The sequence below is a fragment of the Myiozetetes cayanensis genome, unplaced genomic scaffold (genome assembly GCF_022539395.1).
Source record: "Myiozetetes cayanensis isolate MyiCay16 unplaced genomic scaffold, myiCay2020 scf16, whole genome shotgun sequence".
Lineage (NCBI taxonomy): Eukaryota > Metazoa > Chordata > Aves > Passeriformes > Tyrannidae > Myiozetetes > Myiozetetes cayanensis.
The window spans coordinates 1,928,484-1,952,654 of record NW_026087270.1 but is presented as its reverse complement, the minus strand read 5'-3'; the positions used below and the strand labels follow the sequence as shown (position 1 = coordinate 1,952,654).

The 24,171-nt window shown below is 40.6% G+C and overlaps 1 long non-coding RNA gene across 1 annotated transcript in view; it reads left to right on the top strand.

Annotated features, from left to right (window-relative positions):
* Positions 1 to 23,688, top strand: part of LOC126638090 (uncharacterized) — a 112,530-nt gene extending 88,842 nt beyond the window's left edge. The window contains exons 2-4 of the long non-coding RNA XR_007628501.1: positions 9,834 to 9,986; positions 20,055 to 20,135; positions 23,632 to 23,688. This is a non-coding gene — a long non-coding RNA (uncharacterized LOC126638090). The remainder of the gene's footprint in view (positions 1 to 9,833; positions 9,987 to 20,054; positions 20,136 to 23,631) is intronic.
* Positions 23,689 to 24,171: the final 483 nt, after the last annotated feature.

Below are 24,171 nucleotides of genomic sequence, written 5' to 3'. Positions count from 1 at the left end.
GAATTATGGATATAATGTCCTTAATGCAGATACTCTTCAAGTATCTTGATCCTCCACCCCTTCTCATCTGGAAAATGAGTAGCAATTACAAGAAGCCATGGGGCTTACTTTTAGTCTGTTACCTAGATCATTGAAAACCTGAATTATGGAGAATTCCAAACCTTGATGCTCCAAAAATTAACTTTTCTTCAAGTACCCACATCAAAATTACAGAAATTCCATGAGAATGAGTTACTTCTGAAATGGCAGCCTTGCTCCTGTGTGTGAAAAGCTGTGAGGATTTCTGCTGAGAATGGCAGGCATTAACCAACAGCCCATATGCCAGCAATAACAGTTCAGTATTAATGAAGTGTCTTTTTTTCTGCTCGTAATGAAATTAATTCCTGGCGTTAGAACTCTGCCTTACATTGTGAAAGTAAATAGAAGACGAGCAGAAATGGCATTAATTCATTAAAATTGCAAAACAGCAATTAAATCCTTTCCTCTTCTCTTTTTGAATCATCTGTTCCAAAGCAGAGAAATAGCAGGGAGTGGGGAACAGTTGTGGGCAATGCTGATCAGATGATACCAACCCCATTTTGGGACAGCCTCAAGGTTTTGGGACTTGTTTGTATTTCAGAGTGTTCATTTTCGAAAAGACAAACCCCTTCAAACAAATCCATCCTGAGGAATAAGCCAGAGAAATCAGGAAGCCACACTAGGGGCAGCTGAACTCTGGATCTCAGCAGCCAAACTGGGATCCCACATCATGTTACAGGAGTTGAAATGGTTGTGCTGTCTTAGGGGAGCTCTTTTCTGAGTCACTGCAAACCAGCACAGACACTGAGCTGGTGACACACCTCCCTCCAGGTTGGATCTCAGTTCCGAACCCAAACTACTCCCCAGTAGATTTTAGGGAGTTGGGGAGTTCTCCAGGAAGGATTTCAGCCCCTCAGAAGTCAGGACACGCCCCGAGGGGCTGTGGAGCAGAACAGCTTGCCGACAGTCCTCATCCACCTAATATTTAATGTTACTGCAACACTTCAGCCAAAAGTGCTTGTCAATGGGAGTTAAGTATCATCACCCTCATAACACAATTCTGAACACAAGTGCAAACCAGTGAAAGCATTTCTGAGATCACTCAGCTCCTGTAAAGCTCTGCCAGGACACAGACCCCGTCAGAGTGAATGTTTCATTAGCAACATCTGTTCTTTTTGACATCCTATTTTCTACACTTCCTTCCACTTTTCTCCCGGTGACATAGAGCTGGCACAGCCACTTTGGCCTGCACTTTAAACCTTCCCTGTGCTAAGGAATGTCTTTTTTATTCCCTAATAGACACTCAGATGGTAAAAGGGGCACACAGGACACCAACAGCAAATTGGTTCCATAAGTAACTGTTGGTATCCTGCAGTGATTCTGTCTGAGCTGGATGAATTAAGAAGTCCAAGGTGATATTCCTCCATCTCTACCCCCTCATAATTTGCTATCATTCCATATGTTCCATTCTCTTCAGAAAAAAGGACATGTCAACCTAAAATAATTAAACCTAAACCAATTAGGAATTCATCTCCTTTCTGGGAAAGACAATCACACCTGAAGAAGACTATGAGCTTACAATGTGACAAGGATTATTTATCTCATTTTTCATGTATCAATCATACAGGTTAAAGCAAAAGAATGAGGGACAAAACACAGGTGAGAAGTTAAGCAGGATACCAGAATTAAATATATTGCCTATAAATACAAAGCCAGCTTTCACTGCAGCCACAAGGGCAACAGCATTAAAAAACCCCAAACAAGCAGCAGAACTGAATGATATTACTATTGCCCAGTAAATCATTATAAGCTACACTAGTCATAACATCCTGGAGTCTTTCTGCTGCGTGATATTTTACCTGAATAATAACTCTGAGATTGGTTTAATAGTTTATTGCTGAAACACTAATTTAATTAAAATATTCTCAGAGCTCTACTGCAGTAATGCAGTGTGGATTTATATCTACATTCTGCCTGGGGTCTCAGTGAAATTGCATCAGACTTGCCGTGTGTGTGGCAATCTAAATCAACAAATTTAAATGCTGAAGCTACTTGCCTCACCAATTCTTCATCACATCCATCAAAATACTGCATGATAGCATCAGCCTTTTGAAATGGGAGATCTGAAAACTTCAATTTGGTTTCTTAAACAAGAAATTTGTTAAGAGCCACGGCTCCTCAGATAATGCTTTGATATTGATGGATTTTGACTTCTTCTTTTTGTTTCTCGCTTTTCCTAGTTAAATAAATTTTACCAAGAAATTCCCAATCAGTCTGCTGCCTCTAATGTCCATTTTCTCAGTGCTGAAGCATGCAGAAAAGCACTGCAGATGTGGATGGAAAGTATATGGAGCCAGGGAATTAGCAGTTACAATGCAACAGCAGAGGAAACCACTATAATGCTGAAATGGGAGGCTGGGCCACAGGTGAATGCTGAGCACAGAATTCAGGAGACCTGCCTATGAGCTACCTGAAAACCCTGCTTTTGTGTCATATTTATTAGTGGGTGTGAAATGGTGGTAAGGCAGGGAAGAGCTACTTCTGCCTTCCTTGGCACCCATAAAGGCTCAGCAGCAGCACTCATCTGTATTAATGGCCAACACAAAACCTGCTGAATTACCCAGAGGTTTTGGATCAGGCCCTGGTATTAAAAGTGCTTTATATTTGTGAAATCACTAGTTAATAAATAAGGGGCCAGCAGATGCTACAGGAAAACAAAGCAGTATAGTTCCTGGGATTTATTGACCAATAAAACTTGCTGTTATTGTGAACTGCAAATGGTTTCCTCTGTGCAGCTCTTTACATCAGTTTTTAACAGCTCCTATAGAGAAGAAATCCTTTTTCATTACATTATTAGTGTACCTGGGCCCAGATAAGTGGACAGAGAAATGTGGTACAACCAGGGAATGTTTAAAACACCAAAAGCCCCAGAGAGAAAAAGAGTGAGCACGAGGAAGTGCAAACAACACAGTCCACCGTCTGATCAGAAGAGAAAATTTAGCACTTGTTACAGAAACAATCCTCAAAAGCTTTCTCAGCCTTCTCTTTGGCTGGGAGTGACTGAGATAACCAGGCTGGTGGGAGGTGAGCTGGGGGATACAGTGTGAATCAAAGCAGGTGTTACTGCTCTGCCAGGCGATGCTCAGACCTCACGTAGGGGGGATATCCAGTGTTTGTCATCCTTCCTCAGATAAGATATAATTTCTCTGGAAGGAATGTAGAACTGAGTAGCTTAAATGACGCCGAACATCAAAGATTTAAAATGTGAAGAAGGATTGGGAAATGTTAATGCGTAGCCAGGCTGATAAAAATAAAGATGATAAATTTCTCTTCAGATTGCAAGAGATTTAGGAATTAGAATTATGTCTCTCAGTCATTTTTCCTGCGTTGCTTTTCTCATTCCTTTTATTACCACATTAAATAATGCCACTCTGGGCAAATGGCACAGTGGCAAAAGTTCTGGAGGGGTGATTTTGTGTAGTAAAATTGTGTCCAAAACAGTCATCATGCATGCAACGGCACTTTTGATGTGCAAAGTATTCTTCCCAAAAATTGGGATGAAAAGGCAATATTGTGTTCCCAGAAGAGGAAAACTGAAGCATTGTTTCAAATATTTCAAGAATGTGTTGGGTTGTTTTGTCTTTTAACCATTGCACCTATATGTTATTTATATTTCAAACCACAGTACATTTTGTTTGCATTAGAAAAAGCTGGCACATCAGCAGCTTGAAATCACTTTTTCAGTATTTTTCCTGATGGAAGAAGTTCACAATGTGGGTGGGTTTTCTTTGTTTTGTTTGGGTTTTTGTTTGTTTGTTTTGTTTGGTTTGGTTTTGTTTGGGTTTTTGTTTGGTTGGTTGGTTTTTTCCCTCTAAGTGTTAACATTTTCCAATGGAAATTCTCAAAGAATTCTCAAAAGGTCTCTTTCAGCACCATCCTATGCAGGCTGACACAGCTTGATGCAAAGGCCAGGAAGTTAATGAAATGACTTTTGTTGTTTTTGGGAGGCTGTGGGTCAGGCCGTTCAAAGACCAGAAAGGGACTGAAAGTCCTAATGTAGTAACCACACACTGATTACCAGCCAGGAAGGAGGAGAGATGCTCCTTACCCCAGGATGTCACTGACCTCTTAGCATAGTGAAAAAGCAGGTTTGCAGATTTAAAGAATGGGTGACAGGAGTTCAGCAACTGCTTCTGTCAGACCTGACTGTCTGAGTTGTGTCCAGTTCTGAGCCCTCACAGCAGGAGAGACCTTGAGGGGCTGGAGATTGTCCAGGGAAGGGAACGGAGCTGGGGAAGGGGCTGGAGCACCAGAAACAGCTGAGGGAGCTGGAGGGGCTCAGCCTGGAGAAAAGGAGGCTCAAGGGGGGAGCCAGGGGGGTCGGGCTCTGCTCCCAGGGAACAGGGACAGGAGGAGAGGGAACGGCCTCCAGCTGTGCCAGGGGAGGGGCAGGTTGGACATCAAGAGGAATTTCTTCATGGAAAGGGTGGTCAGGTCTTGGAAGGGGCTGCCCAGGGAGGTTTGGAGTCCCCAGCCCTGGAGATGTCCAAGGAAGGACGGGATGTGACACTCAGTGCTCTGGGCTGGGGACAAGGTGGGCATCGGGCACAGGGTGGACTCCATGGTCTTGGAGGGATTTTCCAACCTAAGTGACTCTGTGGTTCTGTGATTCTGAGCTCCAGGTTCTCGTCTAACAGAACCCATGTAACAAGAGAACCAGTGCATTTTCAGTGATTTCCAGGGGCAGAGGCTCACGATCTCCAGGTGTAATATCATAATATCACTGTGCTGGTGAAAGGTACTCAAGAAGGAAAAGGCCAGGAGAGGGAGTAGAGAGGAACAAAAAGATGGGAGTTAAGATGAGAATATATGTGAAAGAGAAGAGGTCTTGAATAATTAAGTACTTAGCACCTCTTGAGTGATGCTTTGAAATTACAGCATGGAAATGTTTTGAGACCATTTGTCAACTCATACCTTAAAATGTGGGGACCACTCTGAGTAAGCAGCAGTTAAACATCTGGCTTCATGACCCTGCAGGTCCTGAGACAAAAATAACACTGCATAAGCTCAGCAAATACATAACTCCAATTAGCCCAGAGCCATGGCTGTGTGAAAATTCACTAGGAAAAAATCATTATCTGGTTAAACTCTCTGGTTTCTAATTTTGTCACAATTCTGACACTTAGGCCAGACCTCTCATTGAAGCTTAGATCAGTTTTTTACATGGAAACCAAATAATATCAGGAGAAATTACTGTGGTGATTTTCAGGGCTTTGTGATTTGTAACTCCAGGTATTAGATTGTCAGCTTGTAGAAAACAGTATAGCTCAGCTTCACTGGGCTTGGTGAAATGATGCTGATTTACACCAGGTGAAAACCAGGCCTGGAATGCATAAACCTACATGAGCAAAAACAAAAGGGTTTTATAATCCAGAGTTTTCAAAACAAGGAGAAGATCTCCTGCCTCGCACAAAGAACTTGGGATTTGAATTATCACATGCTAAGTAAATATAGTTGGCTGCACAGCAACTGAAGCCTGTAATTTTGGCTTGCCAAACTCGGAAGGCTTAAAGACCTGGGAAAGTAATCTCTCCTAATAATTCTTAGAATTGTTCCAACTCTAATCAGAATAAAACCAGCACTGTGGAAAAGGCAAGCAAACCATGGCTGTGGCTCATTCATTTCTTGTATTCATAGAAATATTAAAACATTTAAAAAAAAACCCCAAACCACAAAAATTCAGCCATCACAAGACCAATGGGGAATTGTTATCACCTTACTAAAGGCCAATATCTCAAGAATAGCAGGATTTAGGGAATAAAGAGGGCTTTTTGTGCCCACTTTCTCCCCACGTGCTGAGTCGGGAGATATCGTGCCTCTCTCAGAGCATCCCTCTGCCTGATGCTGCTCCCTGTCTCTGGCACAAACTTCACTTCTGATGGCACAGCACGATTTAAAATGAGAATTTCAGAATGTGAGATGGAAATGGACTCTGCTGACTTACAAGCTGCCACGTTAGTGGAATTCATGTACAGGAGAGCCGCTGCCACAGACCGCACGAGGTGATTTTCACTCAAGCGCCTGCATGGGAAAACACTTGTGTTATGAAAATCAAAGCCCCGGGTGGCAGGCTCCCAAAGGTCTGTGCAATGAGGCAGATGCATTAAAAATGCATGTAGTAAGGACTAGGTATACTGGAATGATATGCCAAATACAGAGAGCCTTTTGAAAACCTGGTTTCACGTGTCAAAATTCAATCTCTTTTAATCTACCTTTAAAAAACGGTTGGATTCCTAAAATGAGACTCAGAAGCCTGTGATTTCTGGCTGGAGAGGCAGCAGCATTCTCCCAGCAATTGAGTCAATTCTCATTAAGAGTCATGACTGTTTGCATAAATAGAAATGACAGTTTATAGGTAAATCCTACCCAGTGTGGAGTCCATTCATTTTAAATGTTATGCTCAAAAGGCCACAGCAGCATAATAATGTGAAGGCAGGCATGAAGCCTCCAATAAAACTGCCCCCACTGGGTCAGTGCCATTGCATGGTGTGCTCTGGGTAGTTACAGAATGATTATACACTGGGTGGGCAATCAGAGCTCAGTCTGTCTGTCATAAATATTAGACCTAAAGGCCACAGGTGTGTATTTTACAGAACTGCTTCTGGTCTCTGCTCTCACAGGATATAATACCTATGTACCTTGACAAAGAATTTGTTCTCATTCGTTCAAGCATTTCTTAAAGTGACTCTCCTGCACACAGCATCTCTTGTGTTAGTTTATTAAGGGTACTCCCCTGATGCTCATACCTCCTGGCAGAACTGTACTATCATTTTTTCCTTCTCTCCTGTGGTCATGGAGACAATGAAATAAGAAGTCTGCTGCTTACATTTTTCCACTTATACTGTCTTATCAGTTGATGGCAGATGGTCTGGGGGAATCTTAGGGAGAAAAGAGCTCCTGCTAATGTCACCACCATATCTTGAACTTTAGTCTTTCCCACCACATGTTATTTGTTAGCAAAACATGGACACCAGAGCAACAGAGCAGCCTGACTGAGCAGTGAGAGCAGCTTTTCCCATCAAGGGAGACAAACCACAAATAACTCTGTTCTGTATATCAGATGGGGAAAAAAACACCACCAACCCACCAGGCAACCCAGGAACTGCAAATCCCAGAGTCATTAAGGCTGCAAAAGACCTTTAAGATCATTGAGTACAATCATTAACCCAGTACCACCGTGTTCCCAAGTGCCACATCCATGTACCTTTTGAAAATTTTAGGGATGGTGACTCCACTGCTTCCCTGAGCACCTGTTCCAAACGTCAGGGGTTAAATACCTTGTGGTACAGAAAATGTAATAACAAATTTCAATATAAAAGAATGGTTTTAAAGCATCAGGTATGGCATCAGATGGATGGATCCAGGGCACATGCAGTGCCACCTACCTCTGATGAAGCCCATGCAGACACACCAGTTCAGCTCCAGGCAGAGGGTTATGGTGATGCAGCTTTGCAGTTTATGGACAAATGTAGGTTTTTCCTTTGTTGCCAGCTGGATTTTTTTGGTTGGTTGTTTTTTATAGCACACAGCAACGTCTTCAGCAAAACCCATTAATGGCAAGGAACTGCCTCAAACAATACATCTCATCTATGCTACAAAAGCTCCTGAGCTTAATTTTTGTGTTCCCTTGTGATTTGAATCCCATCTCAATGGTTTAGGTGTTGAAGGCTTCACAAACCAAGGGGTTTTGCATTTAAAGAGTATTTAAACCACATGTCCAAAGCAAGCAAAGTCCATTTTAAATATGTAGGAACACAACTGGATTGCACTGGTGTCCCAGCAAAGAACTGGAGAGTGACAAAAGCACCATCCCCATTAAGCAACAGAACTCTGCCTTGTAGCCCAGCTGATTTTATGAACTCAGCCTGCTCCTCTCAGAATTATTTTAGCCCAGACAAAATCAACACTATGCACTGTGACAACTCATGGTTTCATATGTGCAGAGGAACGTGACACTTTGGGCATTGCTCTACATTATGCAGGGCTTTGAATTTCTTCTTGGGGAGCTTGGGGGAATTTGTCCAGAGCGTAGTTAAATGAACTGCAGCAGCCTCTGTCCTAAGCAGAAATTGGTTGTGTAGGAAAATAATGAATTTTAGTTTGTAACTTCACTGGTCCAGTCACTGCTAAAACTCTGTAGTTTGTGTTTTAGGCAGGACTGGATTTAGCAAGGTTTGGAGTCCCTGAACAGCCTGCCCACACAACATGTCCAGGCAATCCAAACCATTTTCTAAGGATCACTGGAGGGCTGCAGGGATTCTTCACTGTTGTGGCAGGACACCAGCACCAATCCTATATGCTCATTTTTCTATTTGAGGACTGCAGCTGAGTTTTCCCTGTGATGCTCAGGAAACAAATCATAGCCTGTTTGGTTTTGTACTAGAACAAAAGTCTATTTTCATATAGAATTAGCCAATTGCTAAATTTTAGCTAGAGGCTCAGAGGAGATTTTTGACATGACCAGGAGGAGATCATTATTTCAATCAATTTTTTTTTTGGTGAAATTGTAAAACATGCATTATGTGGAACAAGCATCACCAATATTTAATGTGAATAAAAATATAGCTGTTTTATACTAAAATTCACGTATACAAATTAGCATTAAGGAGACTCTTCTGACTCCTGAAGGATTTTAAAAATGCAGTATTGGAGTACGAGTCACTTCTCTTAAGGATCTTAAAATTGGAAGCAAATATTTATTGCAGAATACTAATAATCTGTTTACACATAGTAAATGTTTCAAAGAGCTGTCAGATACTTCTCTTTCTCTTCAGAAAAGGCATTTTCCATCCATAAATAAAGATACAAGAGGTATTACTAAAAACTGAGTGTGCATTGCTATGACTTCAGATTAGATATATTCCTGTTAAAAATGGGACAAATCTTTGATTATTTACCAAAGAAATACAGTCTCAGAGAAGTGAATGTGTGCTCATTTAGATCTCCCAAGCTCTCTTTCAGCTTCAACTATTTTGTGATTTTGTGAAGATGAGGAAAAGAGACTCTTTTCTATACTGTCAGGAAACCTGAGATAATGTTTGGGGTTTTTTTCCATCATCTCAAATCAAAATAAAAACAAAGCTGTGAAATATTTGATTTTGATCATCAAAATGTTTCAGACAAAATGTGCTGCATTTTACTCTTATAGAACACAATCAACCTATTGATCTTACTGAATATTTCTATACAATCTCAGTGAAAATCCCAATGAAAGCACCATGTCCCATGTGACATTTTGCTTAATTATCTTCCTACATAAACCTTCCCATTGGAAACTGTTCACCTCTACACTTTACAAGTCGTTTTGTTGAGGGATAGATTTAATGCAGGTAGCTTGGTTTGCACTGTGGGGAGAGTGTGACTGCTGGAGTGGCTCCTGGATGGTCAGACAAGCAAATTTCTTTAGCAGTTCTGTTTATCTTTTTCCCTTGATTTTTTTGTTTGTTGGTTTAGGGTTTTGTTTGTTTGTTTTGCTGCGTTTTGGTCTTTTTCTTGTTTATTTTGTTGGGTTTGATTTTGTTGGGTTTGGTTTTGTTGGGGTTTTTTAAGGGTTTTTTGCTTGCTTAGTTTTTTGTTTGATTTGTTTTGGGTGTTTTTTTGTATCTTGGAGATACTCACATACTTCTTTCAAAATAGAAACAATAAAAGTGAGAAGAAACTGCCAACAAAAAAAACCTAGGAAGTGGGTAGCAGAGCACTAAGCACAGGTCTTCCATGTAAGAATGGTTTCTTAGTTAAATCTTCTTTCTCTGCAGCTTCCAGTACCAAGGGAAAGAACCCTGGGCCAGTTCTGCAGCAGTATTTTGGAGTCCTCACTGCAGCACTACGATGAAAAGGTTCTTTGCAAGCTGCCAAATTAAGGACCATGATAATTACCCGAACCAGAGGCTCTGAAGAACAGCTCCTGGGTAATGGAATTTGATAACACAAGCTGTTCTTTTCATACCATGTGATGCAGTATTATCTCAGAGCTGTTGGAGCAGCAGGAACAGCTCCTTCCACGTGTGGATCAGCCACGTCTCCATGCAGAGCAATGCCTAGACTTTCCTTTTCTGGTGCAGAATTTCTGTCTTCAAATAGCCTGTAGCAAAGCTCGGGTTTATTTGTCTTTCTCAATTATCACAGACCACTGCCTGCAATAATCCCTTTATACATTCTTTTAATTAGGTTGTAAAATATGACCAGTTCCTTTCTGAAATGTGTATTTATCCAATTAAGAAATAGATAACTAGTAGTATTTATCATTAATTACTATTTCCCTCACACAAGGTAGGCATTTGCATTTTATTACATGCCATCAGTAAGTCAAGAAAATGCAGAGTCAAGTTCATCTCCTGCAATTACTAAAGTTGCACCTCACCTAAAATACGCATCGCACTCCCCATGATTAAATAAATGTATGGTAAATGATAGCAGGTGAGTGTGTGACAAGCTCTTCAGCACGTGTTTAGATTGCCAGCCTGTTACAGGAAAATATCATCAAATGCAAATACTCACTGTTGCTGTGGCCCTGGGGACATGTACAGCCGTGCTCCTGCCCCACTTCCACCTGGATCTACAGGGAGAGCTCGTATTTCTGAAGTCCTGGTTAGACTACAGGTGGATATAGACATTTTCCACTGAACAATGTCAGCTAGGAGTATTTCTGTAGCAGCAAAAGCCCTGGGGTAGACACGGTCACACTGAGAGAGAACAGCTTATTTCATCTGGGGAAGTGGCATAAGCAATTCTGACACAAACACTCTTTTACTGCTAAAAGTTGCATCCAGACCAGGAGCATTTTCAGGGAGAGCAGCCTGTCCTTTTGGTGAATGGCTGAAAGACTGGGATTCAGTGAATTCTGTCTGCTGGTTTAATTATCAGTTTTCCCAGGTACTGACAGAGGACATGATAAGAGCACTGATTTATTGCTCCCCTCTACAGCTCTACTAAAATATATTGCAGTAAACCTTTGTTAGAAGGACTAGCTCATAGGCCTGAATAAAGCCAGTGTTACTAAGTTAAGGCTTTGTCTACCCACAACAGTTCAATTTCTTTAATTATATCATAAACTGTGTGGATAAAAATGCTCCTTTGCTGCTATAATATACTCTCAAATATTTAACATGTTCAGCTGGTCTGAGGCACCTTCACAGTGGTATAACTAAAAACATGCTGAATGAAACCTTGTATGATTGCATTATATAAATGAGCCACACTAAATTAAGGTCCTGCAGAGAAAGTTTACCAGCTGAAACAAAAAGGGCAAAGAAATCCTCCTGCAGAAGAGAGTGCAAGTAGATAAAAATTAATTTTTGATGTCCAAGATGGAGTGACAGGTAGAAGACCAAGTACTTCAAGACAGAGAAACTAACCCAGTTTTCCCTTCCTAAACAACAGAGCACCATGCACAAAGAATTCTCTTGCTGGAAAGACAGACAAACCTGCAAAAGCACTGGAAAATTTTCATCTTGGTCCTTAGAAAGCAAAGAAACCATTCTGTTTTTTAGGCTCAGATCCTAGGCAGAGATAGTCAGAGCTGTCTGAAACTCAGCTTCTGCACAGAGCTAGACAAGAAGAGAGAAGAGGACTGGCAGGGTAAACTGTGGTTGCTGTAGGTGGCAAAATAATATAGTAAAATATGGAGTATGTAACATAACTCTTTTCTCTCACTGCAGTTTAGCCAAACATAATTCTTGAGAACTCAGTCAAGTGCCAGATGACAATAATAAGTTTCTAAAGCAGCCATGCAAAATCTTTATTCTTTTTTCAAAATTTTAATTAAAATTACTTTGTTTTAAGAACATGGTTTATCAACCTCTTACACACAAAAAAATACAGTCAAACCCTCAGGGCATACAGACTGTCAGGAAACATGAGGTTGTATGTGCCAATCTGGGCACAGTCCTATTGTTACTGGGGAAAAAACCCCAACAAACCACAATTTCCCTCCAAGACTTAACATTTGGAAGCCATGGATTCAAGGGAATCAGAAATGGCGCCAAACACTGAACCTTCGTCCCTAATTATGACATTTGCTATATCAGAAATCAGAATGAAATGAATAGAAATAGTGTTTGATTTACCATAAACTTTAATCACACACAATGGAGAGCCTGAAGTGAAGGAATTTATTTGTTGCAAGTGGCCTGATTTGGATTGGATAAGAACTTAGAGATATATAAAACGTGGTAGGTAACTCCCTGGCCCAAAACCTTCAAGGTGGAAAATGGACAGACCAAAATGTCCTGGTATGAGAAAGGAGTACCTAACTCAGCCTAAGCAACTTTGCGACTTCGAGTTTCATTTCTATCTGTGTTTTTGGAAACCCCAAGGAATTAAGCACAGTATATGTGCTTCCTGATCAAGGGAGACACTGAGCAGCCAGAACTGAAAAAAAAAAACAAACAGAAGAACCCACTAAAAGCCTTACTTTACTGTTTGTTGGCCAAAGAACTGAAAAAATATTGATATTCTGTTTTTCAGTGCTTCATTCATTATAATAGATTCAAATGCTCATACTAGTGACTAGCTTAACATCCTTTGACTTTCTGGCTGCACAGTGGTCCCATTTCTAAAAGAATATTTAAGATTCTGTTGGTTGGAGTCTCCAAGGTATCTGCTACTTCCTTTTCTCTTTCACTCCCTCCTTCCCCCATCTCCCTACTGCAACCTTTCCCTGATGCTCCTGAGAGCACAACTAAGTCCTTAGACCTTAGAACTAGATCTTCAAAGAGCAGGAGCAGGGGATAGAAAGAGTGCAGAAGAGAAGCAGCACGAGAATTACAACCCCACTCATCTAATTTTCAGAGCTTTTCTTTGCCTCAGTGTGCTGCATGTTGGAAACACATTCCCAGGCATCAAACCTTCATCCCTTGCCACAGAATTTAATCACCTGAATTCAGCTATGAATTCTACTCCTGAATTATAGGTGACCAAACCTGTGCATCACAGTGAAGTCCCTTTTTTTTTTGGTTAAGAAAATAAGCCTGACAGTACTTAAGTTGTGGGGTCTGTCCTTCATCAGATTCACACAATCCTCAGGTGGTTTGGCATACGGTTGATAATGTTCCTAACGTCAACAAAATAAAAAATAAGTAATAACAGTGATACCAAACTTGCTCTATAAGCAAAATATTTGCAGGGTTTTCTGTTCTCAAGTAGGTCCCCCAACCACTGCTGTATATTCCACCATGCATTCTGAATTTAATTCTATTCCACTTTGAGCCAAGACTCTGAGTTTTAATGCCCCATCAGGACTTCACTGCCAGTGAAATAAAAATCTTCAAGAAGGGTGGGCACAACAGTGAGAATTACACAGAGCAAAGCATGCTGAGAGTGTTCCTGGACACAACCATCCAAGAAATGGGGACCGTGGCCCTACCTGTCAAATGTGTCAGGTGAAATCAGAGGAATGACTGATAAAGCAATGTGAGGTTCTGCAATGCACAGAGCTGCTGGTACGTGAAGTGGTGCTCTTCCTTTTCATTCATCTCCAAATCAGCCTCTTGACACAGGTATGGGAAGCAAAGTGGTTCAGTGAAGTGATCCTTTGGCTGAGAGCCAAAACCTTCCAAGTGCTGTTCTTAGAAATGCATTGTGGCAGTGTGTGCTTTTAGGCAAATCACAAAGCCCAACCACGTCACTCTCCTCATTTGCAAAACTGGGAAATAAAGACACTTCCAGATTTTTGCAGAGTTCTTTGAAATCCAGGCCTTGAAAAGTCTGTAAGAGCATTTGAAATTAACGATTACTATTGTTAGTTAACTCATAAAAAATCTGAGAAGAGCCACTGGTTAATATTTAAAAGGCAGCATGAATTGTGTTTATCTCCAGGGCATGAGTTAAAGGGTGTCTTTGACCTGCTGTCATCACTTGTTATGGAGGAGATTATTTCAAATAATATGTGGCAGATAATAGTTGTGTCTTGGACATTTTCCAGTATAAACACTTGCATTTTACCTCCTTAAAATTCAGTGAATTATATCATTCATCAGTAAACGCTCCATACCATTGTGAGATGTTTTTCAAAATTACAGTTGCTGTTCTTGATATCTGTTATTCACATTTGATAGTGGTGTGTGGTCAGTTCTGTTCTCAGTGCCCACACAACTCCAGGAACATTCACAGGAAAAGAAGTGGAGTCTCCTGGTTGTAATCTAAGACATGATTTTTAAATTGAAATTGAATTCTATGATCTTCTCAGATGAACAAACAAGCATAAAAGGAGGAAGGGAACACAGACTGGAAGAGCGACCAAACACACCTACTGAAGGCCAGGTGACCATACAGGGCCCTCAGGTGTATGACAACAGTCCTACATGTATCCTGCTCCTGCCCACATAGTGATGAGGGCTTGTTCTGGAGCTTCTTGTTTCAAAGAATAGGATTATAAAGGTTGGAAAAGACCTCCAAGATCATCAAGTCCAACCATCAATCCAGCACCACCACCGTGTTCACCACTAAACCATGTCCTCAAGTGCCAAACACTTCCAGACATTGTGATTCCATCATCTCCCTGGGCAGCCTGTTCCAAAGCTTGACCACCCTTTCTGTGAAGAATTTGTCCCTAATATGCAACCTGAGCCTCCCCTGGCACAGCTGAGGCCGTTCCCTCTCCTCCTGTCCCTGTTCCCTGGGAGTAGAGCCCGACCCCCCCGGCTCCCCCCTCCTGTCAGGGAGTTGCAGAGCCAGAAGGTCCCCCCTGAGCCTCCTTTTCTCCAGGCTGAGCCCCCCCAGCTCCCTCAGCCCCTCCTGCTGCTCCAGCCCCTTCCCAGCTCCGTTCCCTTCCCTGGACACGCTCCAGCCCCTCAAGGTCTCTCTTATCATGAAGGGCCCAGAACTGCCCCCAGGATTGGAGGTGCCTCAGCAGTGCCAGCACAGGGACAGTCACTGCCCTGGTCCTGCTGCCACACTATTCCTGGGACAGCCCTGGTGCCCTTGGCCTTGTTGCCCACCTGGGCACAGCAGGGCTCATGTTCTACTGCTGTTGACCAGCACTCCAGGTCTTTTCCCAACAGGCATCTTTCCAGCACCTCTGCCCCCAGCCTGTAGTTAAGTATTGGACCAGTCTCACTGCAGCCTAAGAACCAGCCTTACTAAACTAACCTGAACATGCTGACAGTTTAGCTCACGTTGGCAGGGACAACAGGCAGTACTTGTGTGGATAACATCATATAATGACTCTTCTTGAAAAAATAACTATTGTCTGATCACCTTTGAAAACTACGATTTCAGTAATAACACCATAACTGCCTTTAAAGGGGAATGTTCAGAGATAAGCAGGATTTACCTGCTCACTCTCCCCTTGCAGGGTGGAGGGTGCAGTGGAAGCAATATGAGCTGCAGAGAGATGTGTTTCATCACACGGGAAGCCATCAAGAAACTCTTCTAGGAGAAGAGACCATATGTGAACTACGACAGCATGATGTATGAGTCACATTGCTGAAATCAACTCTTGGATTCAACAGTGCCATTTGAAGGGACAAACCCATTATTTTCTTTAGCCATTCAAGCAAGGGAAACAAAGTAACTCAATTGCCAGCACAGAAGGAAATTGTGTATTCCTTTTAGTATTCAAGACATTGCTCTATTGCCTTATTCATATGAAATTCAGCATCTCTTTTGAAAACAGCAAAACAATGACTTTGTCTCCATTTTAATTTGGAAGGAGTCCAAATTAAGCTATTATGAGAGATAAATGATATAATGAGAGCTGCATGCAATTTACTGTAAAAAAAACGAACAAGCAAAATGACCTCTCAAATGTTTGCATTTTTCTTTTTTGAACTTACTGAAATTTTAATGTTCTAGGTAGTGAAGTCAAGTTTCATATTCAGCTTTCCTGTTAATGTCAACATGCACATGACAGGTTCCAACTAAGCAGAAAAATAGGACATTAGGATGCCAACCTAGCGTTCCGTTATTATCAAGAATAAATGAACTCAAGTTACACAGAGGTTCTGTATTAACTGTTTCCAGAATATGCTTCTATGTACAATAGTGTCTCACAGGAATGTGTCTGTCTGGTAAATATTAGGTATTCTGGCAATGAAAAAAAAAAAAAGGTCTGAGAGTCTTTGTTATTTCAGAATAAGAATTGTGATACTATAATTACAAGCAAAAATATACCTGAGGTACCGGTGTGAGCACAGGATCCTGGACTTTATGATCACAAACCTTTTGAGCAGTAAAGTCCTGGAGCTCATGGCAAAGGTCATCTTCAGTTTTGCAGCTTCAGACTTTTAATCCCAAATAAGCCAAACCCATAAATATGAAGTGATGAACATATTATGTCAATGAGAATAATTATGCTAATGAACATTCCTTCAAGGAATCTTCATTCTTGATTCATTACTCAGATAGTATCATCTGAAACCAATGGAAAATGTTTTGAAAGACTCAATTAGAAAGACCCAACTTTGAGGCAATCCCAGACCTCAACAGATTGGTTTTCTATACTACCTTTCCCATGTATTCCCAGACTTGGAACTCATTTCACTGGGAGCTCTCTTCCTTTTCAGGTTCTTACTTTTCTTTCTGACAGGGACTTCATCCCTAATGGGGAAAAAAAATCAAAAAACCACAAACAAATGGAAAACAAAATGAAAGACAAACAAACAAAACCCAGAAACCAACCAACCAACCAACCAAAAACCCAACAAAACCCCAACCAACCAACAAACAAACAAACCATAAAAAACCCACAAAACCCCAAAACAAACCATCCACCCAGAGATAAACCTCATAATCATGTTTTATTTTGGAAGCCCTCTGTGTTTCTTTGCAAGAACAAATGTCTTTGTTCATTGACTGGTGGTATTTGTTCTGCTGACCATCCCAGAGGAAGCATCTCCTGAACAAGAAAGCAAAAATGGTGTCAGTCTGCCTGCACAGGACTGGAGTAGTGTGAACTATGCAGGGATTAGCCAAGGACTGGCACTATCCTGACCTTTATTCCATAGTAAAAGGAGTAATTGCTGCAGATGGTACCAATTCCTAAGGTTAAGCTGACACTCCAGTGCACTAAGTCACACTCATGCCATGCACAAACCACAAGTTTTTAAAGGCCACGTGCCTTTATATAATATTATTTAATATTTAGGTATTATTCCATCCATTTGTTGCTATTAGTAGCATCTACATGCATAAAATTTATACCAGTGGATATAAAATATCATCATGCCAGTAAATTCAAGGCCAAATCATTTCAGTTTGGCAGCTGGAGATGCAGGATTTTAAAAAGCTACACCTAAAATAAACTTTTATAATGATGAAATACAGGAATATATTTGTTGATGGTTCTGTGTTCTCCACAAAAGGTGTCTCTGCTGTGAGGTTAGGCTTGTTCACATCGTGTCATCAGCAGTGCCCCACCAGTGGGTTTTTAATGTGCTCTATCAGCCTAACGTGGCTGAACATTGCACTTGTGTGCAGGAAGGCTGGGGCAGTGCCAGCCCAGGCTCAGCTGCAGTGAGAACAGAGCTCTGCAGCCCTGACCCCCTGTTATTTAGGGTGTGCACACATGACATCTGACTGGGCTAATGGCCCGAGAGTCAGAGAATCATTGAGTTACTAAGGTTGGGAAAGGCCTCCAAGGACAGCAAGTTCCACCTTTGGCTCAATACCATCACAAACTGCCAAGTCTACTCGTTCTTTGAACACCTCCTGTGTGTTCAAAAAGTGACTACACCACTTCCCTGGGCAGCCCATTCTGATGCTCAACCACTCCTTCTGTGAAGAAAATTTTCCTAATATCCAAACTCAGCCTCCCTTGGCACAACTCGAGGCCATTTCCCCTTGTCCTGTTGCTTGTTCCCTGGGAGAAGGGGCTGACTCCCACCCGACTCCAGCCTCCTGCCAGGGAGTTGTAGACAATGATCAGGTCCCCCCTGAGCCTCCCTTTCTCCAGGCTAAACAACCCCAGCTCCCTCAGTAGGACTCATGTTCCAGAAGTTACAGGTCCCGTCTCTCTCCTCTCACCGTTGTGTCATTACTTCATCAAAACTGGAAAATAAAACATGTGGAGCACTCTGCAGTGACCTGTGAGATCCCTCAGAGGTCACAGCACTGACTGATTCATGATGATTGACAGCTGCCAGCGATTATGAAAATTGGTGGCCAGCACTGCATGTATTACTCATGCCTGCAGAGCAAGGCACAGAGGAATTGTTTCCCTTTTTAGTATTCCTAAAGGTTTACTGCTCTTTTCTTTGTTCAAAGAAACTTAAGGCCCTGGGAAAATGATGCAGCACACATAAACAGGGCAACCAGTATGTCAAGCTGTTTTAAAAATGTCAGTCTGCTACTTGCTGCAAGGTTCTGACTTAATATGTAAGAGAAAACAAATGAGTCTGAAAATCTGTTTAGTAGTTTAGAAAATGGGATCTGGGATTGCTTTAAACGAGGTCATAAAGACCTTTCAACCTTTCTTTTTGTTTATTTATTTTTTTTTTGCAAATCTATTGACTGGCTTGATGGTGCACTGCAGACAAATATCTACATGCTTCACATAATGAAACTGTGTCTGTTGCTTCATCGGGACAAACTCCCAGAGCAACTGCGGCCCAAGTGAAACATCGCTGAGGCTGCGAAGAGGTGTCAAAACAAGAAATAGAACAGCACGGAGCTGAGATGTTTTCCATTTGCAGACCTTCATATAGGTGTCTTTTTTCATACCCTTGGCCGTATATTGCAAAGCATAATTTGATGATAGACGCGAAACTGTGTATTAGTTTTTATTTTGACAAATTCATTAAACATCACACCGCTTGAAAAATGAACCAGGAGGCACCGAGCCAGCCCGGGAAGATTGTACTTCATAAACTGAATTGCTCACATGGGCAACATTTTGGTGGAAGTTATAGATTTTCTAGCATATCCCTGATAGATAGCACTAATATAACTTCAACAAAAACTCCGGATATGTCAATATAAAATTTTTTCTAGCATAGAAAGATGTAAGATACTTCAGTTAATAAATTGGAAGGCTCCCTATTCCTCATGGAACACTAACTTACACATCGGATTAGAGCAAGTATTGAAGCCGTCCAGGGTGAAGCTGTAGGCATGCAGCTGATAAAAGTTGCACTAAATTAAGTTATCAATGTAGGCAATAATTGGAATTTAAGATCTAGAACAAGCATTTCTGTACAATATTAGCATCCTTCTATTTTTAACTCTTAGATAACACATGATTTTTCAAAACTGACAGATGAATGAAAAAGATAAACAGCATTTGCTGCATAGAATTGATGTTCTTTCTGTTTGTTCCCAAAATATGACCTTTCACTTACCACTGGAAGATTTACTGGCTTTTTTTAAGTTTCTACCACTTCCAAATTGATCTGGTACGAGGACTGCAAGCAGGGATCTTGTTTTGAAAGAAAAACAGATAAAAGACTTAGGAGGTTTCCAGAGCATGAGGACAGGATAGAGGGTATATAAATGTATATATATATATATACACACACATACATGTATATATATCTATATCTATCTAGAGGTGCTCTGTGGATACACACAAACATAAGCATACAGCACTCATTTTTGTCAAAGTTAAATTCAACACCTATTTCTGCATCTTACAGATAATGCCCAGCCCCAAGAGGATGCACATTCACAAAATGGGACTGGAAAGAGCTGCCTGGTTGCTTTTACACATTCAATTACCAGTGAGTGTAAATAGAAAAGGACAGGGAAATTCACAAATGTTTGAATAATGACAGTTTAAAAAACTGAAATAAAAGTATGTTAAAGGTCCAAAACACTGCAATGCATCCGACTGAGTAAAAGCAGAGTTCATTGCCAGCTTGTGTATTCTTTAATCCCAGATTCCTGCATTCAAATATTAGCACCAACACAGTACAAGGTTGGGGTTTTTTTGCTATCATGAGCACTTTTTTGCACTTCTACCCGGAATTTGCCTCTACTCCATCACAGTAACATGATAATATAATATAGAAGATTTTTTCATTTGAGTTTCATTTCATTCACAGGAAAATAAATTTAATCTCCTCAACTGAAGAAATCAACAAACTTTCAGTGATGTGCAGACAGCTGTTCTGTCCTCAGTGAAGGTAGATGCTTCCTATTCATATGAGAGTCAACAAGACAAAAAGTTTGGAAGCTTGTTAAATTATTATTATATTGACATGACTCAAAATTCAATTCCTTGACTCTCAAAACCTACATTGGATAAATCAGGAAAACTATTTATTCTTTCAGTTAGGACAATGGATGATTTTCTTCCTCCTAAAAAAATACCCAGAAACTGCCCCTCTTTTTGCTGGCTAAGCTGAAAAAATGCAAAGGTATAAAAAAACTTTGTGGTTTTGTTGTTGATGAAGTACAAAAGAAGGAGAAGAAGGTGTTATATTCACATGGTTGAATACAGTGCTAATAAATAGCTGAGTAAGATTTTCTCTTCTGTGAACAAATGCAATAATTTCCATAGTTAATCTATGTTTCTTGTTTGTTTTTAAGAAACAATGTCATTTTAAAGCTAAAAGTTTTCTTGAGGGTTAAATATTCATCAAAATCAAGGGGCTACAGTCAGGAATATGTAGAAGGAGATTCTGGTAGTAAAGTTTACCTTAGTTTGTCCTCCTGACCAAAGAAGAAAGTCAGATCCTTCTTTTCTTACATCAGTCCTGTCTCCAACAGCAAAGTCACTTATTGAAGGTCCACCCACATTGATTGCAAACCACAATGCACTGGAAAACTAAATCAGATGAGTAGAAGTTAATAAAATTTTAAATTCTTAGAGATTTGACTAGGCAGAGAAAAGCTCTTCATGTCCCTGATCTCCTTTCCTTACTGTTACACTCTGGCAGAGCCCAAAGGAAGCGATTATGGCAAGGGAAAAAGGCTGCATGGATGGTCTGAACCTTGTCCACAACAGATGAGCAAACATGACATATTGCTCAAATATCTGAAAGATTTTCAAAGCTGGTGGAGAGGGAATATCAAGGATAATAGGAAGACTGAAAGCTGGGCAGGGGGTGGGTCTAAGAGATCATAAAAACACTGAGAATGGGACTTGCTGTATAGACACAGTGGAAATGGCACTCCATAAGAACAGCAATTTAAAATAAGTTTCATATTAAAATATAATTAAAAGGTATGTGGTATCCCCAGTGACGACAGGACAATAGGCACTCCTGTATGTGAGCACTTGCACAGTGGCAAGGCTGTGTGTGACACAACAGGCAGGAGTTTCTGGGGTACTTCCTAGTGGGCTAAAACTTCTCCTCATGTAATGGGAAGGAAGCTGGCAACAATTTAAAATTTAATATCAAATTGATTCAAAACCAGTCCAATTCAGACTTTAAGAGCAGTCCTCTGAAATTAAATTTATTGGCCTGACTGGCAAAGGCATAATATGATTGAATATATTTCCAAGCCCTAAAACTTATACAAATTATTTTGGACACCGCAACTGTTAAAAATTTATGCAGACATAGAAAAGGAATAATGTTGCTGAATGTTTAATGCAATTCATTTCCCAGCACTGCCTAGGAGTAAACAGGGCTGACACATTCCTTTCTGATGATGGGCTGTGAGATCAGTTGGGTTTTTAGTGCTGATCTCTCTGTTCTGGGGGCTCCTCTCACAACCCTTCGCGTGTGCCTGAGTCTTGCTGCAAATGGTGCTCTTGTGGGGGAATGAACTCGTGCAAAGCAAGAGCCCAGTGGGTCTTTATTTGATACATTCCCTTTAGCAGAAGTGGCAGCTGTATTGTACTAGGCAGATAATGGTCTCTAAACACACTAATTGCCTTAAAGTTCTTCCTTGATTTTAGCTCTACTGTGATTTCTTTCTTATCGTATCTCCTATTCTTATTACAATGAAAATATCTAAGAACAAAGCATAAAAAAAGGGAGGTTTCAGTTTTCATCTATACAGAAATGTATTTTTGGGGGCTGTGTGAATATCCTTGGATTGCTCTTCCAGTGGATCTTTGCTTACACGGTCTGTAATTGGTTTAGATTAGACATAAGGAAGAATTCCTCCTTGGAAGGGAGGGCAGGTCCTGGCACAGGTTGCCCAGGGAAGCTGTGGCTGCCCCATCCCTGAAACTGTCCAAGGCCAGGTTGGATGAGGCTTGGAGAAACCTGGACTAGTGGAAGTTGTCCCTGCCCATGGCAGGGGGTGGAACTGGGTGATCTTTAAGGTCCCTTCCAACCCAAACTATTCTGTCATTCTATGACTGCGATTTGATTTTCAAATCCAGTGCAAAATAGAGATAGATCTTAAATTTAACTCCATTATTATCTGGTTTAGATTTCTAGAAAAACAAAGATTAATGTATAAAAAGGCCCTCTATTGATGTCTTTTAAAGTTTACTCAGGCATTCTTCAAAATGATGGCCAGCATGTTGATTCTGACTAAATGAAGCTGAAAATCAGATTTTCTTAATATATCACATCAGCATACACATCTGCTGATCAGTGTTAATTAGTCCTATATTTTACAATTTGTAGTCTGTGTATGTTTTAGGGGGATGTAAGTAGTAACATATTAACATATATAATGTCTCTTTGGAAAGCTTCTGCTGAGCAAGTGACCAATAAATTGCTGTTAATGTAAACATTATTCACACTGAATGCCAGTATGGAAAAGGTATCAAGTTTAGAGGCAAAATTACTTTTCTACCTTGTATCTTACTGTTGAACTGTACTTAAAGACCATGAGGTTTTATGAATATTCAGTGGTAAAAAAATATACTTGTTTTAACGTATTTTACACCACCTTGAAGAGCTAATCACTTCACCATTATTGTGAATGCACACCATTCAGTTTAAAATTGTGACTTAAATTTCCATCCCTTGACTGAAGGAATAAAAAAGATGGAGGAAAAATTTGCATAAATTAGTATGAAATTATTTAATCTGGGAAAGAAGAGGTCAGCATATAATGCCACAAAGTGCTGAATATTTCATATGAATGTAATGACCTATATTTGGCCTAAACAAGCACAAATGTTCCATCATTGTGAACAAATGAGAGACTGCAGTTATAGCATGAAAATGGTAATAAATATATAACATACAACTGTTGTCATGGACAGGGAAAGCATTCAAATTACAGTGCTCCTGTGCACTTTAATAACACTTTTTATGTTATCCACCCTTCAAAATTTCCCTTATTCTTAGAGGACTTGTCCTTCCTCAAGAAAAATCCAGCTACTGAAAGAACTGAAGCTAAACCAGAGTCTTTTTTACGAATTTCCCAAGGTCTGACTATGCAGATATTCAAACTGAGCGTTTCCTCAGAAGAAATGTTTTAAGTCTGGCCAAGAAAAGAGAGAATTTGTGAATATTTCCCAGAGAGGCCAATTGAAAAACTGCAATTTCTCAGTCACAAATACAAATAAAAGCTAAAATAAGAAAAAGCATCAAGTCAGCTAAGGCTGAGGAAGAGAGATGACTTAAAACTCAGCTATTGATGAATCTTACAGGTATTCATATTTTTTAAGAGTGTTGAGGTGTGTACAGAAACATTCAAAAAACTCATTCAAAAACCTTCTTCTCCCAAAACTACTCAAACAAATACCTTCAGTCCCTCCTACAGGACAATTAGAAGAGCACAGACCACAGAATGGAAGGACACATCCTGAGGAAGCCTGGGGGAGCACGGTGGGGTGCCAAAGGACAGGTAAATGATGGACTGAGGGAGGTCAGGAGGGATTTCCAGCCAGGAAAGCGCTGACAACACCGAGACTCACCTCGACAGGGGCTGGGATGAGGCACAGGGAGTCACAGCAACGTGGCTTTGGAGAACAAGGCTGAGAAGGGAAAAAAAAAAAAAAAAAGACAGAGATGGTGTGTGAATTTATGGAAATTTTTAAGTTGAAAGCAAAGCAGCAGAGCTGAGGTCTTAAAAACCTGGTGGATTACCTGCCAGGGCCTGGAAGTCCCAGATCCTGCACTACAAAACCCAAAGGTTTTTGCAGGAGCCCATAAAGGTGCGTGAAACTTTTTCTCACTGCTAAGGAGTGAAGGAAATATTTTAGGAGGGAGGTAAAAGTTAACAAAAGATGTCTGCCTTTTGTAAGGAAAGTAGTGGTTCATTTCTTATCTGAGATTCTAAATAGGTTGTTCACCTGTTCAA